Below are 24,862 nucleotides of genomic sequence, written 5' to 3' on the forward strand. Positions count from 1 at the left end.
AACAGACACTAGATGCACTGTTGTAAACCGAGCACTATCTGTATGCAATAAAGCCAGCAATTAAAATGATATTAAAGGCCTAATCAATAGAAAACAGTCTTTAAAAAAACATGCAATTGAAAAGCTGGGTAAATATGTTTGGATCGCAGCTGAGCGCCCAGAAATTCAGGATATCATTCAGTGCAGAACTATCTCATTGCCAGTTAACTGTTAGCCTCGGAATTGCCCAACCGTTTGCAAAAGAGACATAGACCTTGAGAGTCAAATGCGATTTGTCAATTCTGCGTAAAAGCTGAGCTGCAAATCTCTCCTGGCATGCAGATCTCCCTTGTTTAATTAAGTATCCACCTCCCAAGACGATCAGCTCAGCTTTTATCAGTCACCTGTCACATACAATCAAAGAACCCAACAATGGCTTGATTCAGCCAGCAAAACACAATGTTCTGATTTTCTGCTGAGCTGCTTATGCATTCATGCTGTGAAAAACAGCATTGTATAAGACAGGATACGCATTTACAAATATTTAATCAGTTGCCTGAAGTGAACTGAATAATGTTCTGTTGTTTGTTCCTGGACCCAGACTCCTGGACTCGGATGATTCAGAAAATGAGGAGAAGACCTGGCAAGCCCTGTTTCTCTTGAGCCCTCTCCTCCTGGCACCCACTCAAAGGGAGGAGGAGGCCGGCAAACCTGATTCTCCGGCCTTCTTCTGATTTGGCAACGCCCAAGAACAGTTTTGGAGGACGCAAGATTACGAAGACTTGATCGACGTGCGCAGCAGCGGAAGAGTTGGGACAAAGCCAAGTCATAATTGTCATGCAGTGACATCTGCAGAGACTATAAATAGGAGGCGGGACTTCCTGGTTTTTTGTCTTGGACAAAGCAATGAATTTGGCGCGAGCTAACTGTTTCATGGAGGGAAGAATATATTCGTGAGTAATTCTGGCCTTATCTATAATTTCCTCGTTATCTCCAGAAACTTGGCAGGCCCGTGGGTACGTGGCCAGGACATGTATCTATGTAAATAAAAGGAAAAAAAGGAAGGCCTCTGACGGACTCTTTGCTGGGAGTATTGGGGAAGGAAACAGAACATTTTGTCCAAGACCTGACTAAAACATCTTCCACCAAAGATGGATCAGCAGGTACAGCAGCAGTTAGAGCAGCTACAAGCGGCTAATCAACAGCTCCAGCAGCAAGTGGCTCACTTGGCAGGCCAACTTGCTGCCAGGAATGTGCCTGCAGCCCCCATCCTCCCACTCCTCCTCCTCTCATAGTGCCCGATAACCGTGCGGATAAGTTTTCTGGGCAGCCTGAGATGTTCCCGACCTTCTTGGGACAGTGCCAGCTCTACATGGCTATGAGGCCAGAGGATTTCCCAGGCGACCGGGCTAAGGTGGCCTTCGTGATTAACCTTCTTTCCGGCTCGGCTGCTCGATGGGCCACGCCCTCTTGCTCCAGGACAGCCCCTGCTGGCGGACCAACAGCGTTTTGGCAGCACCTGCGCACCATGTATGAGGACCCGTTCGAATGCTGGCGGCAACCAGGCGCCTTAAGGAACTCCGTCAAGAAGCGCCCCTGCAGGAGTACATCGCGAATTTCGTCTTTTGTGCCAGGACTCTGACTGGAATGATGCAGCGCTGGTGGGCCAGCGTTCAGGAGGGACTCTCAGAGGAATTGCAAGGCAGCTGGCCCGGCGTGAGGCGCCACGGACCCTCGACAACTTGGTGCCTTTGTCTCCGCCTCGATGCCCGTCTGCACGGCGACCGTCCCGTCGCACCCCGGGACCCTCCGTCGACATCTGCACCCCACTTCCTGCACCACCAGCACCCAGGGTCGCCCACGTTTTGTAACCGCTGTGGAAGAGCCCATGGAGTTGGGAGCGGCCAGACCTCGCCTAACAGCCCAGGAGGCGGAACCGGGCGCCAAGGGGATTGTGCCTGTACTGTGGGAGCCCGGCCACTTCGCTGCTTCTTGCCCCAGAAAGCGAAGTGGGGCACGCCGCCGTCCCGAATCACAGCGTGACCAATCGGGAAGCGGGCAGGCCCGACCTGGGAAACCCTAGGTCGGGCACGTACTAACCCCACTGGGCGTTGCGGAGTAGACTCTGGGCCCCTCGGCATCTGATTCTGGACACACGGATATGGTTGGGGAACCAGTCGGACGGGCTCCAGGCGCATGCGCTGGTGGACTCAGGGCCACAACAAACTTTATGGACCAGGCCTTTGTGACCCAGTTTGCGGTCCCGTGGTTCCGTGGACCCTCCGATGCGGGTAGAGACAATTGATGGACGAGAACTGGTGTCCGGCCCCATTAAATTCGCCACCCAGCCTTTGCGCCTGGCTATTGGGGACCATGAGGAGGCGATCCAGTTTTATGTCACGGCGGACCTTCATTTTCCCTTGGTCCTTGGGTTGGCCTGGCTTGGACCCACGATCCTCAGGTGGCCTGGTCGCGGGCGCCATCTCTTTCCCGAGTCTGCAGTGCGTCGATCACATCCGCCACACCTGTGCCGCCAGAACGTCCCACCGCTGCCATCACCTTGCCTCCTGAGCTGACGGACTTCGCCGGCGTGTTCAGCGAGAAGGAGGCGGACCGACTACCCGCATCGGCCTACGATTGCCCGTGGACCTTCTGCCCAACGCACCACTGCCTGTGGGACGCCTGTATTCCATGTCGGGCCGAGGTTGGCGCCCTCAGGGACTTCCTGGACAAAAACCTGGCCCGAGGTTCATCCGCCTTCAAAGTCCCTCTCGGCCCCGGTCCTCTTTGTGAAGAAGACAGGGACTTGCGCCTATGCTGTGATTACCGCCGGCTAAACGCCATTACGGTGCGGAATCGCTACCCCTGCCGCTCATCCGGAGCTACTGGAAAGGTTGCGGGAGGCCACGATCTTCACCAAGCTCGATCTCCGGGGCCTACAACCTGGTGCGGATACGAGAAGGAGGCGAATGGAAGGCGGCATTCGGCACGATACGGACACTACGAATACACTGTCATGCCATTTGGGTTGACCAATGCTCCCGCCGTTTTCAGCACTTCATGAGCAGCGTGTTCGAGACATGTTGGATCGGTTCGTGGTTATCTACCTCGGCGACATCCTGATTTACTCCCGGTCCAGGAAAGCCACCTTCGACCGTCAGTCTGGTTCTGCAACGCTTGGAGCAACAACTCAATGCTGAAGCTGTCTTCTTCCGGACTTCCATAGAATTCCTCGGGCATATCATCTCGCCCGAGGGCATAGCCATGGACCCATGTAAAGTAGAAGCTTTGTGTAGCTGGGAAGCCCTCGTCGGGTGAAGGATGTTCAGCGCCTACTGGCCGCCAACTACTACGGACCTTCATCCCGGGCGCCACTGGCTGACTCCACTTACCCAGCTCCTCAGGAAGAAGGTTGCATTCGGTGGGGTCCCCGCAGCAAGAAGCATTCACAGCCCTCAAGAAAGCCTTCACGGAACCCGTCCTGAGGCATCCCGACCCGCTCCGGCCTTTTGTGGTGGAAGCAGACGCGTCAATGTGGCTCTGGGAGCGGTGCTGCTACAGGCTCCGGCGATGGCGGCACACTTTTCCCTGCGCTTACTCCCGGAAACTCAACCCTTCCGAGCTGGGAAAAGAGTTGCTGGCTATCAAGGCTGCATTCGAGGCTTGGCGACACCATCTGGAGGGGCCCGACATCAGGTGGAGGTCGAGCGGACCATCGGAATCTCGAGCACCTCACCACAGCTCGGAAGTTGAACCAGCGGCAGATCCGTGGTCGTTGTTTTTGCCGGTTCAACTTCGCGTGACCTACATTCCCAGCGGTCACAACCGGAGGGCGGATGCCCTGTCCCAAGCCAGAGTACCTCTGCGCCAAGGACCCCCTTCCCCCATGGACAGTGCTGCGGGGAGAAGCCTTGGCCGCAGCACGGGAGCCAGTGGACTTGCGGGCCCAGGTGCGAGAGGCGCAGCGCCAGGACGCCTGGTCACAAGAAAGGAGGTGGGCCCCACGTCTCCTTGGACCTTGGAGGAGGGCTTACTCAAGTTTTGGGGGCGATTATATGTGCCCACAGGACCACTCCGAGCTCTCGTCATGACCCAGTGCCACGACAACCCTGCAGCAGGACATTTTGGGTTCTTCAAGACCCTCCACCTGGTGACACCGACCTTTTGGTGGCCCCGAGTGCGGCATGATATACATGCCTCGTGACATCCTGCGTGCCGTGCGGCAAGCCAAGACCGCCACGGGGCCCCTCCGGGCTCCTCCAGCCCTTGCCGACACCCGACAGACCCTGGGGCGATCTCTATGGATTTCTGACAGACTTGCCGCCGTCCTCTGGGTTCACCACGGTGCTGGTGGTGGTGGACATGCTCACCAAGATGGCACACTTCATCCCATGCCGCGGACTGCCCACAGCCGCAAAAACGGCCCGTCTCTTTCTGCAGCACATCTTCCGCCTCCATGGTCTACCGGACAGGGTGGTTTCGGACATGAGTTCAGTTCACAGCCCGCTTCTGGAAGAGCCTGATGGCGCGTTGGAGGTGCAGGTATGTCTGTCGTCATCGCACCATCCGGAGACCGACGGGGGTACAGAGAAGGTCATCGGTATACTGGAACAGTATCTCCGTTGCTTCATCAACCAGCAACAGGACAACTGGGCCGACTACCTGTCCCTGGCGGAGTTTGCTTTTAACAACTCTCAGCACACCTCTACTCAGATGACCCCGTTCTTTGCCAATGTGGGTACCATCCGCGCTCTTCCTCTGGCACCACCGGACTCTCCTGTTCCCGAACGCAGACCTTCCTGACGGAATTGCATGCGGTCCAACAGTTGGTACGTCAGCAGCTGAATCGGGCAAAGGAGGACTACAAGCGGTCCACGATACCGCTCGACGGGCAACGCCCTGCTGGCAGTTGGAGACCGGTGTGGCTCTCCACCAAACACCTCCCGTCCGACCGCCCGGTAAAAAGTTGGACCACCGATTCATCGGCCCGTTCCCTGTCGAGGCAGTCATCAACCCGGTAGCCTACCGACTGACCTGCCACGATCCATGCGGATCCACCCGTTTTCACGGTCCCTTCTGGTTCCTGAGGCCACACCGAGTCCCTTGATTGCTCCAACAGCACCGTCACTGTCGCTGAGGACGGATCGGAGGAATACTGAAGTCCACAGCGTCGAGACTCTCGCTGGCTAAAGGGTCGTTTCCAATATTTGATCGCGTGGAAGGGATACGGGACTGATTTCTCCTGGGTAGATGCCTCCGACGTTCATGCCCCTGACCTGGTGCAGGCCTTCCATGAGCAGAACCCAGCCCGACCGCATCCCGATCGTCAGCCCCGGGGGAAGGGCCCTGCGGTGAGGGATAGTGTTGTGACCCAGGTTCCTGGACCCAGACTCCTGGACTCGGATGATTCAGAAAATGAGGGAGAAGACCTGGCAAGCCCTGTTTCTCTTGAGCCCTCTCCTTCCCTGGCACCCACTCAAAGGGAGGAGGAGGGCCGCACGGCCTGATCCCCCCGAGCCTTCTTCTGATTTGGCACCGCCCCAAGAGCAGTTTTGGAGTGACGCAAGATTACGAAGACTTGATCGACGTGCGCAGCAGCGGAAGAGTTGGGACAAAGCCAAGTCATAATTGTCATGCAGTGACATCTGCAGAGACTATAAATAGGAGGCGGGACTTCCTGGTTTTTTGTCTTGGACAAAGCAATGAATTTGGCGCGAGCTAACTGTTTCATGGAGGGAAGAATATATTCGTGAGTAATTCTGGCCTTATCTATAATTTCCTCGTTATCTCCAGAAACTTGGCAGGCCCGTGGGTAGACGTGGCCAGGACATGTATCTATGTAAATAAAAGGAAAAAAAATAGGAAGGCCTCTGACGGACTCTTTGCTGGGAGTATTGGGGGAAGGGAAACAGAACAGTCTCTCTCCTTCTGTCATCTCTCTCTCTCTGTGCCTATCTCCCTCCATTGTCTGACTGTCTGTCCATCCATCCATCCATCCATCCATCCATCCATCCATCCATCCATCCATCCATGATCTCTTCTCTCTCTCTCTCTCTCCCCTCTCTTCTCTCTCTCTCTCTATGTCTCTAGCTCCTTCCATTGCCATTGTCTGTTTCTGTTTGTCCATCCCTCCATCCATCCCTCCATCCATTATCTCTCATGTTTCTTTCCCCTCTCTTCTCTCTTTCTCTCTCTCTCTCTAGCTCCCTCTATTGCCATTGATTGTCTCTTTCTGTTTGTCCGTCCATCCGTCCATCCATCCATCCATCCATCCATCCATCCATCCATCCATCCATTATCTGTCATGTCTCTTTCCCCTCTCTTCTCTCTCTCTGTCTCTCTTTAGCTCCCTCCAATCACTGTCTCTCTCTGTTTGTCCATCCATCCATCCATGCATCCATTATCTCTCATCTCTCTCTCTCCTCTTCCTTCTCTCTGTCTCTCTCTAGCTCCCTCCATTGCCATTGATTGTCTCCCTCTGTTTGTCCATCCATCCATCCATCCATCCATCCATCCATCCATCCATCCATCCATCCATTATCTCTCATGTCTCTTTCCACTCTCTTCTCTCTCTCTGTCTCTCTTTAGCTCCCTCCAATCACTGTCTCTCTCTGTTTGTCCATCCATCCATCCATCCATCCATCCATCCATCCATCCATCCATCCATCCATCCATCCATTATCTCTCATGTCTCTTTCCCCTCTCTTCTCTCTCTCTGTCTCTCTTAGCTCCCTCCAATCACTGTCTCTCTCTGTTTGTCCATCCATCCATCCATCCATCCATCCATCCATCCATCCATCCATCCATCCATCCATCCATTATCTCTCATGTCTCTTTCCCCTCTCTTCTCTCTCTCTGTCTCTCTTTAGCTCCCTCCAATCACTGTCTCTCTCTGTTTGTCCATCCATCCATCCATGCATCCATTATCTCTCATCTCTCTCTCTCCTCTTTCTTCTCTCTCTCTGTCTCTCTCTAGCTCCCTCCATTGCCATTGATTGTCTCCCTCTGTTTGTCCATCCATCCATCCATCCATCCATCCATCCATCCATCCATCCATCCATCCATCCATCCATTATCTCTCATGTCTCTTTCCACTCTCTTCTCTCTCTCTGTCTCTCTTTAGCTCCCTCCAATCACTGTCTCTCTCTGTCCATCCATCCATCCATCCATCCATCCATCCATCCATCCATCCATCCATCCATTATCTCTCATGTCTCTTTCCCCTCTCTTCTCTCTCTCTGTCTCTCTTTAGCTCCCTCCAATCACTGTCTCTCTCTGTTTGTCCATCCATCCATCCATCCATCTATCCATTATCTCTCATGTCTCTTTCCCCTCCCTTCTCTCTCTCTGTCTCTCTTTAGCTCCCTCCAATCACTGTCTCTCTCTGTTTGTCCATCCATCCATCCATCCATCCATCCATCCATCCATCCATCCATCCATCCATCATCTCTCATCTCTCCCTCTTCTCTTTCTTCTCTCTCTCTGTCTCTCTTTAGCTCCCTCCATTGCCATTGATTGTCTCTCTATTTGTCCGTCCATCCATCCATTATCTCTCATCTCTCCCTCTTCTCTTTCTTCTCTCTCTCTGTCTCTCTTTAGCTCCCTCCATTGCCATTGATTGTTTCTCTCTGTTTGTCCGTCCATCCATCCATCCATCCATCCATCCATCCATCCATCCATCCATCCATCCATTATCTCTCATGTCTCTTTCCCCTCTCTTCTCTCTCTCTGTCTCTCTTTAGCTCCCTCCATTGCCTCTCTCTCTCTGTTTGTCCATCCATCCATCCATCCATCCATCCATCCATCCATCCATCCATCCATCCAATTTATCTAATCTATTTGTCCCTCCATTTTCTGTCTATCTGTATCTATTTATCTGTCTATCTGTCTTCTATCTATCTATCTATGAATGACGGCCAAAAAGAGAAACTTTTAGATAGCTGAGATGGCTGTTTGAGGTGTGTGTGTGTGTGTGTGTGTATTTGTGTGTTTGTGTTTCCTTGGGAGAGCGATGCCAACACTTAATCGCCCGTCTCTCTTTAGACAAGTGATAAGACAAGGGTGTTCTGAATGCAAAGTTAAGATGCCCAAGGGGATGCATTTCTGACTTCCCTCTGTTTCCTGACTGCTATATTCTGACTGTAAATCTACCATTTTTCCCCCCTCCACCAAAAGTCCTTCAAGGGGAAAGGCAGAAAGATGGGAGAGAAAGAGAAACATCATGAAATTTACAGGAAGCAATAGAAAAAAAAATACTGTGTTTCCCCCAAAATAAGACCCTGTCTTATATTTTTTTTGCCATCAAAAAAGGCACTAGGTCTTATTTTCAGTGGGAGATTTCATCCATTGACTCACTGTGTTGTAGGGCAGCTCCCCCCTATCCTCACCCTAGCGCTTCATGGCATGGGACCGGGGTACTTACAGGACCGCCTACTGAGACCGATGGCCTCCCAGCGACCAGTGCGTTCCCATAGGGTGGGCCTCCTCCGGGTGCCGTCGGCTAGTCAATGTCGGCTGGCGACCCCCAGGGGGAGGGCCTTCTCTGTGGGGGCTCCAACCTTCTGGAACGAATTACCACCAGGCATGCGCCAACTCCCCAATCTCCGGACATTTAGACGCGAGCTGAAAACATGGTTGTTTCATCGAGCAGGACTGGCCTGATAGTATTTTAATTGGGAGTTTTATTGGGAGTTTTTAGATGGGTTTTATATAGTCAGCCAAATTTCAATATTTCATTTTATTTTATTTTAATGTTTATAGAAATTGTTTTTAATATGGCTGTAAACCGCCCTGAGTCCTTCGGGAGAAGGGCGGTATAGAAGTTTGAATAATAAATAAATAAATAAATAGCATAATTTTTACCCATGCATCCTTGAGTGGGCGCATGCATCTTAATTAGGGCTTATTTTTTGGGGAGGGATAGGGCTTCTATTGGGCGCATGTGTAAAAATCAAGCTAGGATTTACTTTTGGAGTAGGTTGTATTTTCGGGGAAACACGGTATTAGTAGCTAAGGGTTGACCTGGGATGGTCCTTGATGCTGTCTGAACGTGCTTATTTTCTTGCAGGCATTTCATGACCCAACTAGGTAACATCATCAGTGCTAGAAGAGAATGGGTTTGATGGGAGGAGGAGGAGGAGGAGGAGGAGGAGGAGGAGGAGGAGGAGGAGGTGGAGGAGAAGGACTGTGGGTCCTTGGTGCTCTCTGAGCTTGGTGGTTTTCTTGTAGACATTTCATTACCCAACTAGGTAACACCATCAGTGCTAGAAGGCAGTGGGATTTCCTGTCTATTTATATGCCAATGGTTTGCCCCATTAATGTTGGTATATGGGAGAAATCAAGGAACTTCGATTCAGACAAACAATCAAAGGTTGAACAACAGCACTGTTGGAGTGGGATTTACAACGAGTGGGATTTACAAGGAGGAGGAGGAGGAAGAGGAGGAGGACTGTGGGTCCTTAGTGCTCTCGGAACTTGCTTGTTTTCGTGCTGACATTTTATTACCCAACTGGGTAACCTCATCAGTGCTAGAACCGAGTGGGGTTTGAGGAGTGAGGAGGAAAAGAGAGAGAGAGAGAGAGAGAGGAGGAGGAGGAGGAGGAGGAGGAGGTGGAGGAAGAATGTGGGGTCCTTGGTGCTCTTTGAGCTTGATGGTTTTCTTGCAGATGTTTCATGATCCAAACTAGTTAACATCACCAGTGCTAGAAGGGAATGGGAGTTACAAGGAGGAGGAAGAGGAGGAGGAGGGCTGTGGGGGTCCTTAGTGCTTTCTGAGCTTGGTGGTTTTCTTGTAGACATTTCATTACCCTACTAGGTAAGATCATCAGTGCTAGAAAGGAGTGGGGTCTCCTGTCTGTTTATATGCCAATGGTTTGCCCCATTAAAGTTAGTCGATGGGGTAAATCAAGGAACTACTGTTGTGTCTCGTCCGCTTTCACTGCAGCCGGGGCCTTCTTATCTGCTTCCGAACGCTGAGGAATGTCCTAGTATGCCTCCAGCCCCCAGCTCTGGCTCCATGCCCATGCAAACGGAGCAACTAGACCCCTCCCCCTCCCCCACAGCATGTGAGCCTGAGGAAGGTCAATTACCAACAGCTGCAGACTGGAGTGACCCTCACGTCAGAAGACTTGATAGGCGGAGGCAACAGAAGGAAGGGAGGGGCAGGCCTGGATAAGTGCTGAGTCATGGAGCCACACCCCATGGCCTATATAAAGGATCTGCTTTCTGGCATTTTCTGAGTCAGGCAAAGTCGAACATATCTTGCTGAAGTCACTTTCTGGTCTCCTGCCTGCCCTGAGGACTTTGCTAGGACTTTGGCAGAGCTGCAGAGGCACGCCTGATTCGGATTTCCCTGACCCGGCCGTCAGCGGAGGAGTGGGACACGACAACTACAACTCAGACCAACAATCAAAGGTTGAACAACAGCCTAATCAAGGAACCACCAAGAAAAACTCCAATCAGCACCAACAGGACAAACCGCTAGCACAAGAAAAGAGAGGGAACCCTACTTCCTTCTAGCCCTGATGATGTTACCTAGTCGGGTGATGAACTGTCTGCAAGAAAACGGCCAAGCTCAGAGAACGCCAAGTTCCTCACGTTTACAGGGACACAATTTTCCCTTTCAAAAATGACACTTTAGTTTTGCAAAAAGACACTTTGACTTTGGGTTTTTTTGGTGTTTTTTTTGCAATTTCATTTTGTAGCAAGGCAAGGCACCTGCGGGTTGCAACCCACATTAAAAAAAAAAAGAAAAGGAAAAAAAGCCAGAGCAGCTTCCATGGCGCCGTTGTGGCTGCCATCTTGACTTTTTTGACCGCTTTGGACCACAGAGGCCGTAGGAGGTGCACCTGCTACTTCCGACATTAATTTTGCAATATCTATAAGTGAGTAAGGGACGTGGTGGCTCAGTGGCTAAGAATGCTGACCTTGTCGATCGGAAGGTCGGCAGTTCGGCGGTTTGTATCCCTAGTGCCGCGTAACGGGGGTGAGCTCCCGTGACTTGTCCCAGTTTCTGCCAACCTAGCAGTTCGAAAGCAGGTAAAAATGCAAGTAGAAAAATAGGGACCACCTTTGGTGGGAAGGGAACAGCATTCCGTGCGCCTTTGGCGTTGAGTCACGCCGGCCACATAACCATGGAGACGTCTTTGGACAGCGCTGGCTCTTCGGCTTTGAAATGGAGATGAGCACCGGCCCCTAGAGCCGGGAATGACTAGGATATATGTGCAAGGGAAACCTTTGCCTTTTACTTTTATAAGTGAGTGTTTGTATGTTGGTGTGTTTGTGTCTGTTTATGTGTGTATCCTAAGCCTGCTTACCCAGTGCAATCAAATCAAAATATCATTTTGATATTTAATTTTAGGAACTGTCGCCGGATCATTCCCAGACTTCAACACTTGGTGCCTTTCTTTTTTGCGGGGTCATTGTTACGGTTTGGCTAGCACGAAAGTCGTATTTTTCTGAACATACGCTCCTAATGCATCGGAGGGGGCGAACAATAGCCTTGCCAGCACGAATAAACACCCACACAGACAAAAACAACAACAACAGCCTTGAAGTTTTAAACAGCTGGGAATTTACAGAAGAAGACGAAAGAAGAAAGAAGAAGATTTAAGTCGGACTTGGAAAAAAACTCTACCGAAACCTACAAGATGTGCAAATTAAATTTATTCCCTCTTGATAGTATCTTTCATCTTCACAATCCAGAAGGTCATCCTTCAATAATTAAAATAAACAACCAAACAACTCCACAGTCAGAGGGAAAGGCAGTTTTTCAAGGCACTTGAAAGGTGAGAATTGGACAGATCCTTGCCTCACTTTCGACAATTTTGCAAATATTCAAAATCCTGTGTTATGTTAAAGAATATTCATACTTTGCCCTGGAGAAAATCTATCGGTGGGATTGCTAAGACTGACATTGCTGGCAGATAATCAATCAATATACAGGTAGGCGTAGGGCTTACGACAACTCACTCAGTGACGGTTTGAAATTACGAGGGCACCGAAAAAAAGGGTCTTATGACCGTGTTTCAGACTTACGACCGTTGCAGCATCCCCATGGTCATGTGAACAAAATTCAGACTTTTGGCAACTGACTCATATTTATGACGGCTGCAGTGTCCGAGAGAGTCATGTTACTAACCGTGTAACTCACTTAACAACCGTGTTACTAACTTAAGAACTGCAGTGACTCACTTAACAAGTTTTTTTTTTTTAATTTACATTTATATCCCGCCCTTCTCTGAAGACTCAGGGCGGCTTACAGTGTGTAAGGCAATAGTCTCATTCTATTTGTATATTTACAAAGTCAACTTATTGCCCCCCCAACAATCTGGGTCCTCATTTTACCTACCTTATAAAGGATGGAAGGCTGAGTCAACCTCGGGCCGGGCTTGAACCTGCAGTAATTGCAGGCTGCTGTGTTCTAATAACAGGCTTCTAACAGCCTGAGCTATTACGGCCCAAGTGAATAAAAACAAACAAGAATAGAATAGAGTAGAGTAGAGTAGAGTAGAGTAGAGTAGAGTAGAATAGAATAGAATTCTTTATTTGCCAAGTGTGATTGGACACACAAGGAATTTGTCTTCGGTGCATAAACTCTCATTGTACTTAAAAACTATAAGTAATCAATCATGATCACAAGTCATCATAAAAATACATTCATCATAAATGATAAGATACATCACTTAGTGATAGTCATAGGATACTATATAAGCAATCAACATAAATCATACTAGGAAACTAAATAAAGCAATATACATCGTAAAGATACAAACAACCAAGTTATAGCCGTAAGTAGAAAAGGCGAGAGGTAATAGGAAGGATGAGAAGAATAATAATAGTGAATACCGTCTTAGTAAATAGTTTGACGTAGTGGTGAAATCCAATTTTTTTTAACTACTGGTTCTGTGGGCGTGGCTTGGTGGGCATGGCAGGGGAAAGATACTGCAAAATCCCCATTCCCTCCCCACTCCTGGGGGAAGGATACTGCAAAATCCCCATTCCCTCCCCACTCCTGGGGGAAGGATACTGCAAAATCCCCATTCCCTCCCCACTCCTGGGGGAAAGATACTGCAAAATCCCCATTCCCTCCCCACTCCTGGGGGAAGGATACTGCAAAATCCCCATTCCCTCCCCACTCCTGGGGGAAGGATACTGCAAAATCCCCATTCCCTCCCCACTCCTGGGGGAAGGATATTGCAAAATCCCCATTCCCTCCCCACTCCTGGGGGAAGGATTCTGCAAAATCCCCATTCCCTCCCCACTCCTGGGGGAAGGATATTGCAAAATCTCCATTCCCACCCCACTCTGGGGCCAGCCAGAGGTGGTATTTGCTGGCTCTCCAAACTACTCAAAATTTCCGCTACCGGTTCTCCAGAACCTGCTGGATTTCACCCCTGATTTGTTGTGGGAATTAGTTGTTTAGCAGAGTGATGGCATTCGGGGAAAAACGGTCCTTGTGGCTAATTGTTCTGGTTCGCAATGCTCTACTATAACGTCATTTTGAGGGTAGGAGTTGAAACAATTTATGAAGTTGAACAAATTTAAACATTGCTGCTGCAGATATAATATAATAACGGAGTTGGAAGGGACCTTGGAGGCCTTCTAGTCCAACCCCCTGCCCAGGCAGGAAACCCTACACCATTTCAGACAAATGGCTATCCAACATTTTCTTAAAAACTTCCAGTGTTGGAGCATTCACAACTTCGGCAGGCAAGTCGTTCCACTGATTAATTATTCTAACTGTCAGGAAATTTCTCCTTAGTTCTAAGTTGCTTCTCTCCTTGATGAGTTTCCACCCATTGCTTCTTGTCCTGCCCTCAGGTGCTTTGGAGAATAGTTTGACTCCCTCTTCTTTGTGGCAGCCCCTGAGATATTGGAAGACTGCTATCATGTCTCCCCTAGTCCTTCTTTTCATTAAACTAGACATACCGAGATAGAGAGACCAAGGAAATAGATTTTTCTCTAGCACTTTTCCCCCCCTTTTTTGAACCAAAATGTTCTTCCACTGTGCTTTTAAAACAGGTCTTGTTCCTCAGGAAAACAAACGTTGCATTATTCGATGTGTTAAGCCAAGAAAATGACAGGCAGACTTCACGTCTAAGATATTCTGTTTTTGAGAAGCCAATCTCACACCCTCTGAATCAAACAGAGTTGTGCTGAAGCCATTGTCTTTTTTTTTTCCCCAAGAGAAGACACTTTTGAATTTTTTTTTTGCTGGCAACTCTTCAGTCATTTCCTTAGCTGCTCCTTAAAAAGAAACTTCTGGGCTCTTTTTTTCTTGCAAATAATTTTTTTCCTTTCCTTTGGTTCTCTAATGATTCCTGCCTCCCTTTAAAAAAAAAAAAAAAAAGAGATTATCACCAGAATGTGGATGGAATTAAAAAAATATGGGTTGGTGTCAACACGAGAAGGAGCGTTTTAAAATAACAACGCTGCATATTTTTCCGATCTTCCTTTACTCCAATACCAAAACAGACCCTCAGGGCTAAAGAGAATTTGAGGCTATTTTGATTCTTCCCCGTAGTCTCTCCCTCTCTCTCTCTCTCTCTAACCCAACTTTCCTTTGCTACTTTTGGCTCAAGGATTCAGTTCTTTCCGACCCAGAGTGGAATTAAACCCAAAGATAAGTTTGAAAATATTATTGTTTCCTCTATTGTTGTACTCTGGTTTGTCTCCAGATCTTTTTCTTTTTCTGGTTTAAGTTTTTTTTTTAAATTCTGCCTTTATTATTTTTTAAAAATAATTCAAGGTGGTGAATATACCTAATATTCCTCCTATTTCCCGCCCCTCAACAACCCTGGGAGGTAGGTTGGGCTGTGAAAGAATTTCCCAGCTGACTTTCAGGCCTACTTCACCATCTCCGACTAATTGACTCAAAGGGATTATTATTATTATTATTATTATTATTATTTATTCGATTTTTATACCGCCTTTCTCCCGAAGGACTCAGGGCGGTGTACAGCCAAAAGTAAAAAAAACAGACAATACAATATACAATTTAAAATACAAATTAAAAAACTTATTTTATAATTGGCCTAAAAAAACTTTAAAATACGTAAAACTAAAACCCCATTAAAATTAATAATAGAAAATTTAAAATCGATAAAATTTAAGTCAGCTCCGCGCGAATAAAAAGATGTGTCTTCAGTTCGCGGCGGAAGGTCCGAAGGTCAGGTATTTGACGTAAACCCGGGGGAAGCTCGTTCCAGAGTGTGGGAGCCCCCACAGAGAAGGCCCTTCCCCTGGGGGCCGCCAGCCGACATTGCTTGGCGGACGGCACCCTGAGAAGTCCCTCTCTGTGAGAGCGTACGGGTCGGTGGGAGGCATGCGGTAACAGCAGGCGGTCCGTAAGTACCTGGCAGAGCCAACGCCGATAATCGTGTCGTGGCCAACTCTACAGACTTTACTAAAAACCACTCGCACCAACGCCGTCCAAATACGCGCGGCGGTTTGAATTGGAGAGCGAAGGCAGATGGAGGGCGAATCCATCGGTGACTACATGGCCGCCTCTAAGGAAAGCGCCCAAGGACTGCGGATACCGCGACTCCAGACGAGGTGCTCTCGAGCAACTCATCCGAGGGGTCAGAGACATCCGCTTGCGGCGCGGCTGCCAGCAAAGAGCAACCTAATCGCTGGCCAACGCCTGGACGGCCAGAGCACATGAAATGTCCACCCAAGCGCGGAGACACTGCAAAGCCTGTCCCACCAAAGGCGAGCGAAGCCAACCCCAGTGCACCAGGAGGAGGTTCAGACCGAATCCGACGGTGAAGATGAGGAAGGGGTCTGCCGAACCGAGAAACGCGACAAAGGGGACCGAGACGAATGCGGAAGCTGCGGGGGTCAACACCAGCGCCAACGCTGCAAGTTTAAGGACGCGACATGTCGGCGCGGGAAGAAAGGGCACCTAGCTCAAGTTTGTCGAGCGCCCAACCTTCCCGCCGAAAATTCAAATCGCCAATCAGAGCGCTGAATCGGCAAGGCCCGCGATTGGCTCAAACAAAAAGGCGCGGATCCAAACCAACCAACTGTGGTCATAGGCCGCGCCCCGACCCGAGTGGAGAAGAAGATCTTCACCAAACCAAAAATAGAGGGAGTACGGTGCCGGCTCGAAGTAGACACGGGATCAGCGATCACCATCATGTCCTGGGACACTTTGGCGGTCACTGCCAGTCGCGAAGCGCCACCTGCAAGCACAACGGCTACGAGTCCACGACTACCAAGGGAATCGCATCCCTGTTCGAGGGACCACCTCCGTCCGAGTCGAGTACGGACCACATAAAAAGACCCTGCCCATCACGATCGTCGAAGGGACCCTGCCCAGTCTGTTGGGACTAGACTGGTTTCGCGCCCTGGGCATGGGAGTGACTGGCATCTACAGAAGTGACTGTAACCTGAAAGACATTCTCTTTAACGAGTTCAAGATGTCTTCAAGGACTGCCTGCAAGTACAAGGGGACCCCTATTTCCTTCAACTTAGACCCCAGGTAGCTCCATTAGGCTTAAGGCGAGGAGAGTCCTTTGCCCTAAAACCAAAATTGACAAGGAGCTAGATAAGCTCATAAATCAGGGATTTTGGTGCCAGTCGATCACGCAAAGTGGGAGACGCCAATCGTCACCCCAATAAAACCAGACGGGTCAATTAGAATTTGCGCTGACTACAAGGCGACGCTTAACAAAGCCTTACAGAAAAGCGCACCCGGTTCCGTGGTGCAACACTTATTGCACTTTTGGGGCAAGGGCAAGTCTTTGCAGTTAGACTTGGCCCAAGCCTCACCAACAACTGCCCAGACGCCCGCACAGCCAAGCCCAAACGATTGTAACGCACAGGGGGCCTTCATGCACCCGATTGCAATTTGGGGTGAGTGTGGCACCAGGGCTGTTCCAAAACCTAATGGAACGATTCTGCAAGGGCTCCCAGGGTAGTTCCTACTGATGATGTCCTGATTTCAGGGAAACATGAGGAATTGGGGAGCGTTAAGAAAGGTTCTGGGCATTTTCCGACAGCCGGATTAAAAGTCAAGGTAAACAAATGCCAGATAGGGGTCGAATCCGAATTCTTGGGCCACCGGATAGACAAGAAAGGAATTCACCCCACTGAGAGCAAGGTCAAGGCAATTAGAAGGCTCCAGCGCCCAAAAAAACAAAGCAGAGCTACAGGCATTCCTGGGGCTAGTGAATTTTACGGGTCTTTTTAAAAACAAAGCGACTGTTGCTGAACCGCTGCATAGGCTTTTAGGAAAAATACTGTTTGGTCTTGGGAAAGTCGGAAAATAGGGCTTTCAAGCAGTAAAAACCTGCTCAAGTGACAGCCTGCTCATCCAATATCATAACTCATTGCCCTAGTGCTGGTTTATATGCCTCCTTACGGGTGGGGGCTGTACTCAGCCATAGACTTCAAACGCACAGAAGCCCCTATAGCTTTTACTCTAGAACGATGTCCTCCCCAGAGAGGAACTACAGCCAATTAGATAAAGAAGCACTAGCCATTGTGTCAGGGTAAAAATTCCACGAATATGTTTTGGGCGGATTTTGAAATCGTGACTGACCACAGACCGCTATTAGGGATACTGGCTGGCGATCGCCAACGCCTGTGGCACTTTCGCCACGCTTGACCCGATGGACTATTTTCAGCCGCTATTCGCATAAGCTGCAGCATCGACCAGGAAAAGAAGTGGGGCATGCAGACGCTAAGCAGATGCCCACTACCAGGGGCCATCAAGACCCCACTCCGGGACGCCCATCCTGCTTATTGACTCTTTGACTCTGGCCCAGTCACATCTAAGGAAGTGGCTCGGCATCATACCGACATTATGTTAAGGACTGTACCGGTTGGGTACAAGAGGGTGTCATTGCGCGCTGTAACGCTTTAAGGAATTTGTTAAAAACGGGATGAGCTCTCGGCTCAAGGGGGTGCCTGTTATGGGGTGATCGTGTAATAATTCCTGATAAATTAAGGGAAAGGTATTGGACCTCCTCCACGAGGTCACCCAGGGATCGTAAGGATGAAGGGGTTAGCTAGAAGCTATGTGTGGTGGCCACTCATGGACTCAGAGATTGCTGAGAGGGTAGGAAATGCCAGGCTTGCCAGAGTCAGACCTCTACCCCCAACGGCCCCAGTCAGGAATGGGAAAAACCCCAAGGGCCCTGGTCAAGAATCCACATTGATTTTGCTGGCCCTTTCCATGGCCAAACTTTCCTAGTGGTTGTCGACGCATTCTCTAAATGGTTGGAGATCATACTCATGAAATCCACTCGGCCGAGGCAGTAATCGCAGCCCTGCGCCACCTATTCGCAACTCACGGGTTGCCTGACACTCTGGTGTCCGACAACGGGCCGCACCACGGCAGCCCAGTTCAAGAATACTTGGCAGAGGAGGGCATCCGACATGCCCTCTCTGCGCCTTTCCACCCTGCGTCGAATGGCCTTGCAGAGCGTTCCGTCTGGAGCGCTAAGGAGGCATTGTCCAGGCTCAAGCCAGGGGACTGGCAGACAAAGATAGACTTTTTCCTGGCCGTTCAGCACAGAACCCCAAGCACTGCTACAGGCAGAAGCCCCGCCGAATTATTAATGGGACGGAAACTCCGGTGCTCACTTGACCGTTTGAGTCCCCATTACACACCAGAGGGTTACAAGGGGGAAATAGACAAAACAAGGGAATTGGGCATAGGCGACCGAGTGTGGGCCCGCAACTACGGGGACGGCCCAAGTTGGCTCGCAGGGCAAATAATAAAAGCAACCGGCCCAAAGTCATACTTGGTCGAATTACAAGACAACCGAGTATGGAGGTGCCACATAGATCAGTTAAGGAAACGAATAACTGAACAAACTAAGCCACGGAAACAAATTATGACCCTCCTTATTTGAACCCACAGCTGACCATGACCCGGGGAGGCGCAAGACTTAGCTGAGGTCCCGGAGGTCCAGCGACGCCATCAGGTTCCCGAGGAAACGACAGGAAAATTACAAAGTAATCCAGGGCCGGATGGCCAAGAAAAAGAATCTGCAATAATCCAGGGCCCGATGGCCCAGAGAAAGAGCTGGGAGGAGAAACAGACCCTCCGAACAGCTCAAAACACCACCCCAGGACTGAACCGCGAGGTCTGAAAGAACTAGGAGACGCCCAGGTTATTTGCGTGACTACGCCGAAAAATAACATGTAAATAAAATGCAAATAGAGGCAAAGTGTTTTCTGGGAGGGAGGAGTGTTATGTATTCTTGTATGTACCTTTAAATATTTAAGGGAAATCAGCACGTTGCTGATTGGACGAAGCCGCCAGTAGAACTGTATAAAAGGAGAGGTTTTTCCCCCAGCCTGTTGCTGGGTTCACCCTATATTAAAGAGCTGTTGTCACTACCCTGGTCTCCAGCCTCGTTACTTCCAGAACTTAACACTTATTTTATAATTGGCCTAAAAAAACTTTAAAATACGTAAAACTAAAACCCCATTAAAATTAATAATAGAAAATTTAAAATCGATAAAATTTAAGTCAGCTCCGCGCGAATAAAAATATGTGTCTTCAGTTCGCGGCGGAAGGTCCGAAGGTCAGGTATTTCTAAACGGAGCTCTTCCAGAGTGTGGAGCCCCACAGAAGGCTTCTTAAACATTGGCGGCGGCATGAAAGTCCCTCTCTGTGAGCGTGGTCGGTGGGAGGCATGCGGTAACAGCAGGCGGTCCCGTAAGTACCCTGGCCCTAAGCCATGGAGCGCTTTAAAGGTAGTGACCAAAACCTTAAAGTGCACTCGAAAGGCCACAGGCAGCCAGTGCAGTCTGCGCAGGAGCGGTGTTACGGATGCAGCCACCTTTCATGCCTAAGGCAGGACTAAAATTCACTGTCTTCTGATGCTTGGCCCCAAATCACCCAATTGATTTTCATGTCTAAAATGGGACTAGAACTCACCGTCTCCTGGTGGTTGGCCCAAAATCACTCAGCCAGCTTTCATGCCTACAGTGGGACTAGAACTCACTGTCTCCAGGTGGTTGGCCCAAAATCACTCAGCCAGCTTTCATGCCTACAGCGGGACTAGAACTCACCGTCTCCTGGTGGTTGGCCCAAAATCACTCAGCCAGCTTTCATGCCTACAGCGGGACTAGAACTCACTGTCTCCTGGTGACTGGCCCAAAGCCACCCAGCCAGCTTTCATGTCTAAAGTGGGACTAGAACTCACTGTCTCCTGGTGGTTGGCCCCCAAAATCACCCAGCCAGCTTTCATGCCTACAGCGGGACTAAAGCTCACTGTCTCCTGGTGTTTGGCCCAAAATCCACCAACCGCTTTCATTTCTAAAGGGGGACTAGAATTCACTGTCTCCTGGTGATTGGCCCAAAGCCACCCAGCCAGCTTTCATGTCTAAAGTGGGACTAGAACTCACTGTCTCCTGGTGTTTGGCCCAAAATCCACCAACCGCTTTCATGTCTAAAGTGGGACTAGAACTCACCGTCTCCAGATGGTTGACCCAACCAGGTTTCGTGACCAAGGCATGATCTGATTAAAAAAAAAAAAATAAGGCAGGATTATAAATAAATAAAAAATCAAGATTGATTCCTTTTTCCTTTTGCAGTGTTTTGTTTTCTTCGTGGAAAAAACATTTTAAAAATTAATTGATGTTCCTTTTCCTAGGCATGGAAACATTCGGGTTGCAAGAACGGATGCTCCAAAATTTGTCTTCCTGGGGCGTCTCTGAGATTTTGTTTTCCACTCCTCCCTCTTTCTCTCCAAGGGAAGACTTTGTGGTGCTGAATGTTTCACGATGGAGGCTGATGAATTAGTCCTCGCACTTGTGGCACAATTTTAACAGCTTCGGTTCTCGCTGTTTCCTTGTAAACCTTCTCTATAGATATATCTTGGAAATAAAATGAACCCTTCTGTTATTGCCCTTTTTGCTTCTGAAATCTTGCACTGTCAGATGCTGTTATCATTCCACTGAGGTTCATGAGAAGAATAAATGAACGGAAGGGCTATCTCATCTCTTAACAGAATAATAACAGAGTTGGAAAAGACCTTGGAGGTCATCTAGTCCGAGCCCCCCCGCCCCGCTCAAGCAGAAGACCCTACACCATTTCTGATAGATGGCAGTTCAATCTCTTCTTGAAAGCTTCCAGGGATGAAGCTCCCACAACTTCTGAGGGCAACTACTGTTCCATGGGTTCTGTTCTGTCCCCCTTCGCCTCCGTCTGACCGATGACTTAATTAGCCGGCACTATCAGCTCTGGCAGCAAAATAGCGAGCGTCTGCCAAGTGTCTCTGTTATCTCCCTCGACGCCAACGAGTCACCCAGGGACAAACAGTACTTCAGCTCTTAGTTAAGCAGTTAATTTGCCTGCTACGAAGAGGCACAGCAGCTCTTGCTGCCTTTATATCCTGTGGGGTGTGGCTCCATGACTCAGCACTTCCTAGGCCTGCCCCACCCCTGCTTCTGTTGTTCCCACCTCTCCTGCCTACAAAACCTAGGGTCCAGCCAGGCCTGATTGCCATCAACTGGGTCTGGAGGCGTGGCCTGGGGGAGAAAAGAGTCAGGGGACAAAGGCCTCATTGTCTCTTCCACCTGGCCTGCCTCTGGCTCCTGGAGCTGAGCCAGGGAAGCCTGACGGCTCCTCCCCCTCACTTTCCAAGTCACTTTCTGACAGGAGGCCCGGCTCGGAGGGCACAGACACAACAGGTTGATTGTTCTCGCTGTCAGAAAAATTCTCCTTATTTCTAGGTTGAATCTCTCTTTCATCAGTTTCCATCCATTGTTCCTTGTCTGGCCTTCGGGGGCTTTGGAAAATAGCTGGACCTCTTCCTTCTGTGGCAGACTGCTATCATGTCTCCCCTGGTCCTTCTCTTCACTAGACTAGCCATGCCCAGTTCCTGCAACTGTTCTTCGTACGTTTTAGCCTCCAGTCCCCTCATCATCCTGGTTGCTTTTCTCTGCACTTTTTCTAGAGTATCAACATCTTTTTTATAGTGTGGTGACCAAAACTGGATGCAGGACTCTAGGTGTGGTCTTACTAAAGCTTTATAGAGTGGTATTAGTACCTACCTTGATCTTGATTGTATCCAGTGGTGGGATTCGAATAATTTAACAACTGGTTCTCTGCCCGAATCACCAGCTGGGTAGGCGTGGCTCGGTGGTCATGTGACCGTGTGGGCGTGGCCAACTCACCGTCACTCACGTTGATGGGCGCTTTGCCTTAGCTGTTACAATGTACTAACGCTTAACCAGAGAGGCAGTTTCGGTAAGCAGGGCAATAAAGATTAGGCTAGAAACACCACCAGAATGTTTCCTTCCTGCCTTCCTTACAGGATTAGCCTTGTAAAGTGGGGGAAAAAAACGCAAAATAAGATTTCTTCCAACAACCGGTTCTCCGAACTGCTTAGAAAGGTAACAACCGGTTCTCCCGAATAGGTGCAAGCTGGCTGAATCCCACCACTGATTGTATCCCTCTGTTAATGCAACTTTCAGGTAGGTTTGCTAAGTGAGGCAGTCCTTAAGTGTGTTCTGCTTGGTTGTTAAAGGAATCACGGCAGCGGGTTAAGATAGTGATGCCATTGTTAAAATGCGTCTGGCTTCCCAGTTCATTTTGCTTGTCAGGAATGATCACATAACCCCGTCCATCATAAATATGAGTCAGTTGCCAAGCATCCAAAGTTTGATCACATGAAGCTGCAACGGTTGTAGTTGTGAAGAATGGTCCTCCTAAGTCACTTTTTTCTGTGCCGTTGTAACTTCCAACGGTCACTAAATAAACTTGTTGTAAGTCGAGGGCTATCCGTATTCTTTCCTACGTCCTAAATTTTGCTGTCGGACCGAGGAGGATTGTGTTTCTACCTACTTACTCGATGTGAAACATCCAAGCTCTCTGGTTGGCCTCTGGTGGCTCAGCAGACTAAGACAGTCTGTTATTAACACAGCTGCTTGCAATTACTGCAGGTTCAAGTCCCACCAGGCCCAAGGTTGACTCAGCCTTCCATCCTTTATAAGGGAGGTAAAACGAGGACCCAGATTGTTGGGGGGCAATAAAAGTTGACTTTGTATATAATATACAAATGGATGAAGACTGCTTCATTCACAGAATGAAGAAGGGAATGGAGGCTTGACGGTTAGCAATAATCCTTTATTAACAACAAACTAACAGCGAGTAAAAATAAGGCAATATTCCCGAACAAACCAACTTCACTCACAGCTGCTTGTTAAATATCGGCTATCACCTGTTGGCCAATGATGGCCACTCATTTATAAGCCAATAGGTAATGATTCTCTAGCCTCATACGCTGCAAAGACTATTGCTTAACACAGTGTGTAAGCCGCCCTGAGTCTTCGGAGAAGGGCGGGATATAAATGCAAATAAAAAAAGAAAGCTATAAAAATCAGATATGAGAGTGGAGCAAATGTCTTTTCCGGCTCATTTGCTCCCCGAGAATTGGCTGTTTACATCTTGAGATAGTAGAAATATGTTGCTATGAAATACGGAAAAGGAGATTTATCACCCTCAAGAGTTAGGATTTGTTTGTTTGTCTGATGATTATTGCCTGTTCTGTTCAGCTTCTAACCAGTAAAACATTGCTTGATGGCTTAAAAGAACAACCACAACAACAACAACAAAAAAAGAACAAAAGAAAAGAACGCAACGAACACTCTGTGTGTGTGACAAACAAATGAACAAATGGTAGACAAATATGCCTTGCTTGTTGTAGGCATTTTTCCCAATGTGTTGTATGTCTTTGGGCATGCATTATTGTCAACGCATCCACACATTGTTAACAGCAGTGGGTTTCAGATTATGTTACTACCGGTTTGCTGTGCGCACACCCAGTTCGCATACACCCCTGGCCTTCCATGCCTGCGCTTTGCTTACACGCTCATCTTCTGCACATGCACCCGACCTCAAAAATGTTCCTAAATGGGATGGCATAGAGCTGGGTAAGTGGACAAGCCCACCCACGATTTCCGCTACCGGTTTGGGCAAACCGGTTGAATATCATCTCCGATTGTTAACTTGAGCATTAGCATATGTGGGATTTTTTTTCAACAACAGGCTACTGCGTTTCAATATTCAGGTAGCCCTTGACTTACAAAAGTTTGTTTAGTGACCGTTTGACGTTACAACAGCACTGGAAAAAGTGTGCCCTTTTTTACATTTACGACCGTTGAAGTATCCCCATGGTCATGCGATCAAAATTCAGACGCTTGGCAACTGACGTGTACTTCTGAGTGTTTCAGTGTCCCAGGGTCACGTGATCCCTTTTGTGATCTTCTGACAAGCGAAGTGGCAGCGTGGAAGCCTTCGGCTTAGTATGTCTTCCAAAGCAATAGGGAAGCCTGACTCATTTAACAACTGTTTTGCTCACTTAACAATTGCAGTGGATTTGCTTCTGGTGGCTCCGCTCTCTCCGAAGGACGCCCTAAGGGCGCCCGCGCTGGGATTCTGTAAAAGCCGGCGAAATCAACGGCTGAAAGTACCTTCCCCGGTAAGGAGAAGGGAAAGAGCAGAAGAGGGAAGGGTAGAGCTCTCTCTAGAGGCCCCGTTTGGGGAACTCGAAGGAAAGTTCCTGGAATTCCTTCTGCAAAGCTCCAGCCCCAGTGTGTTCTGCTTTAAGCAGACAGAGAAGGCGACCACTTCTGCTTCAATTGATTGTTATGGATATTTATAAGCAGACGGAATAAAACACAGGAGATCAGTCATTTAAATTGCAAGTATTAAATCTGACTTCTATTTTTTCTTTTAAAAATTTTTTTTTTCTCTCATCTACAATCAACACAATGAAATAAAATGGCGTTTACTTGTTGAGAAAGTGAAACTGAATGGAGATTTTATCTTATTGTACTGGACTGTGGATTGTTGGATTATTTTAGTTTGTTTAAGTATTTTATAAGGGGATTTTCAGCAAGAACTTTGCCATGAAGG

Source organism: Ahaetulla prasina, chromosome 8, assembly GCF_028640845.1.
Source record: "Ahaetulla prasina isolate Xishuangbanna chromosome 8, ASM2864084v1, whole genome shotgun sequence".
NCBI lineage: Eukaryota > Metazoa > Chordata > Lepidosauria > Squamata > Colubridae > Ahaetulla > Ahaetulla prasina.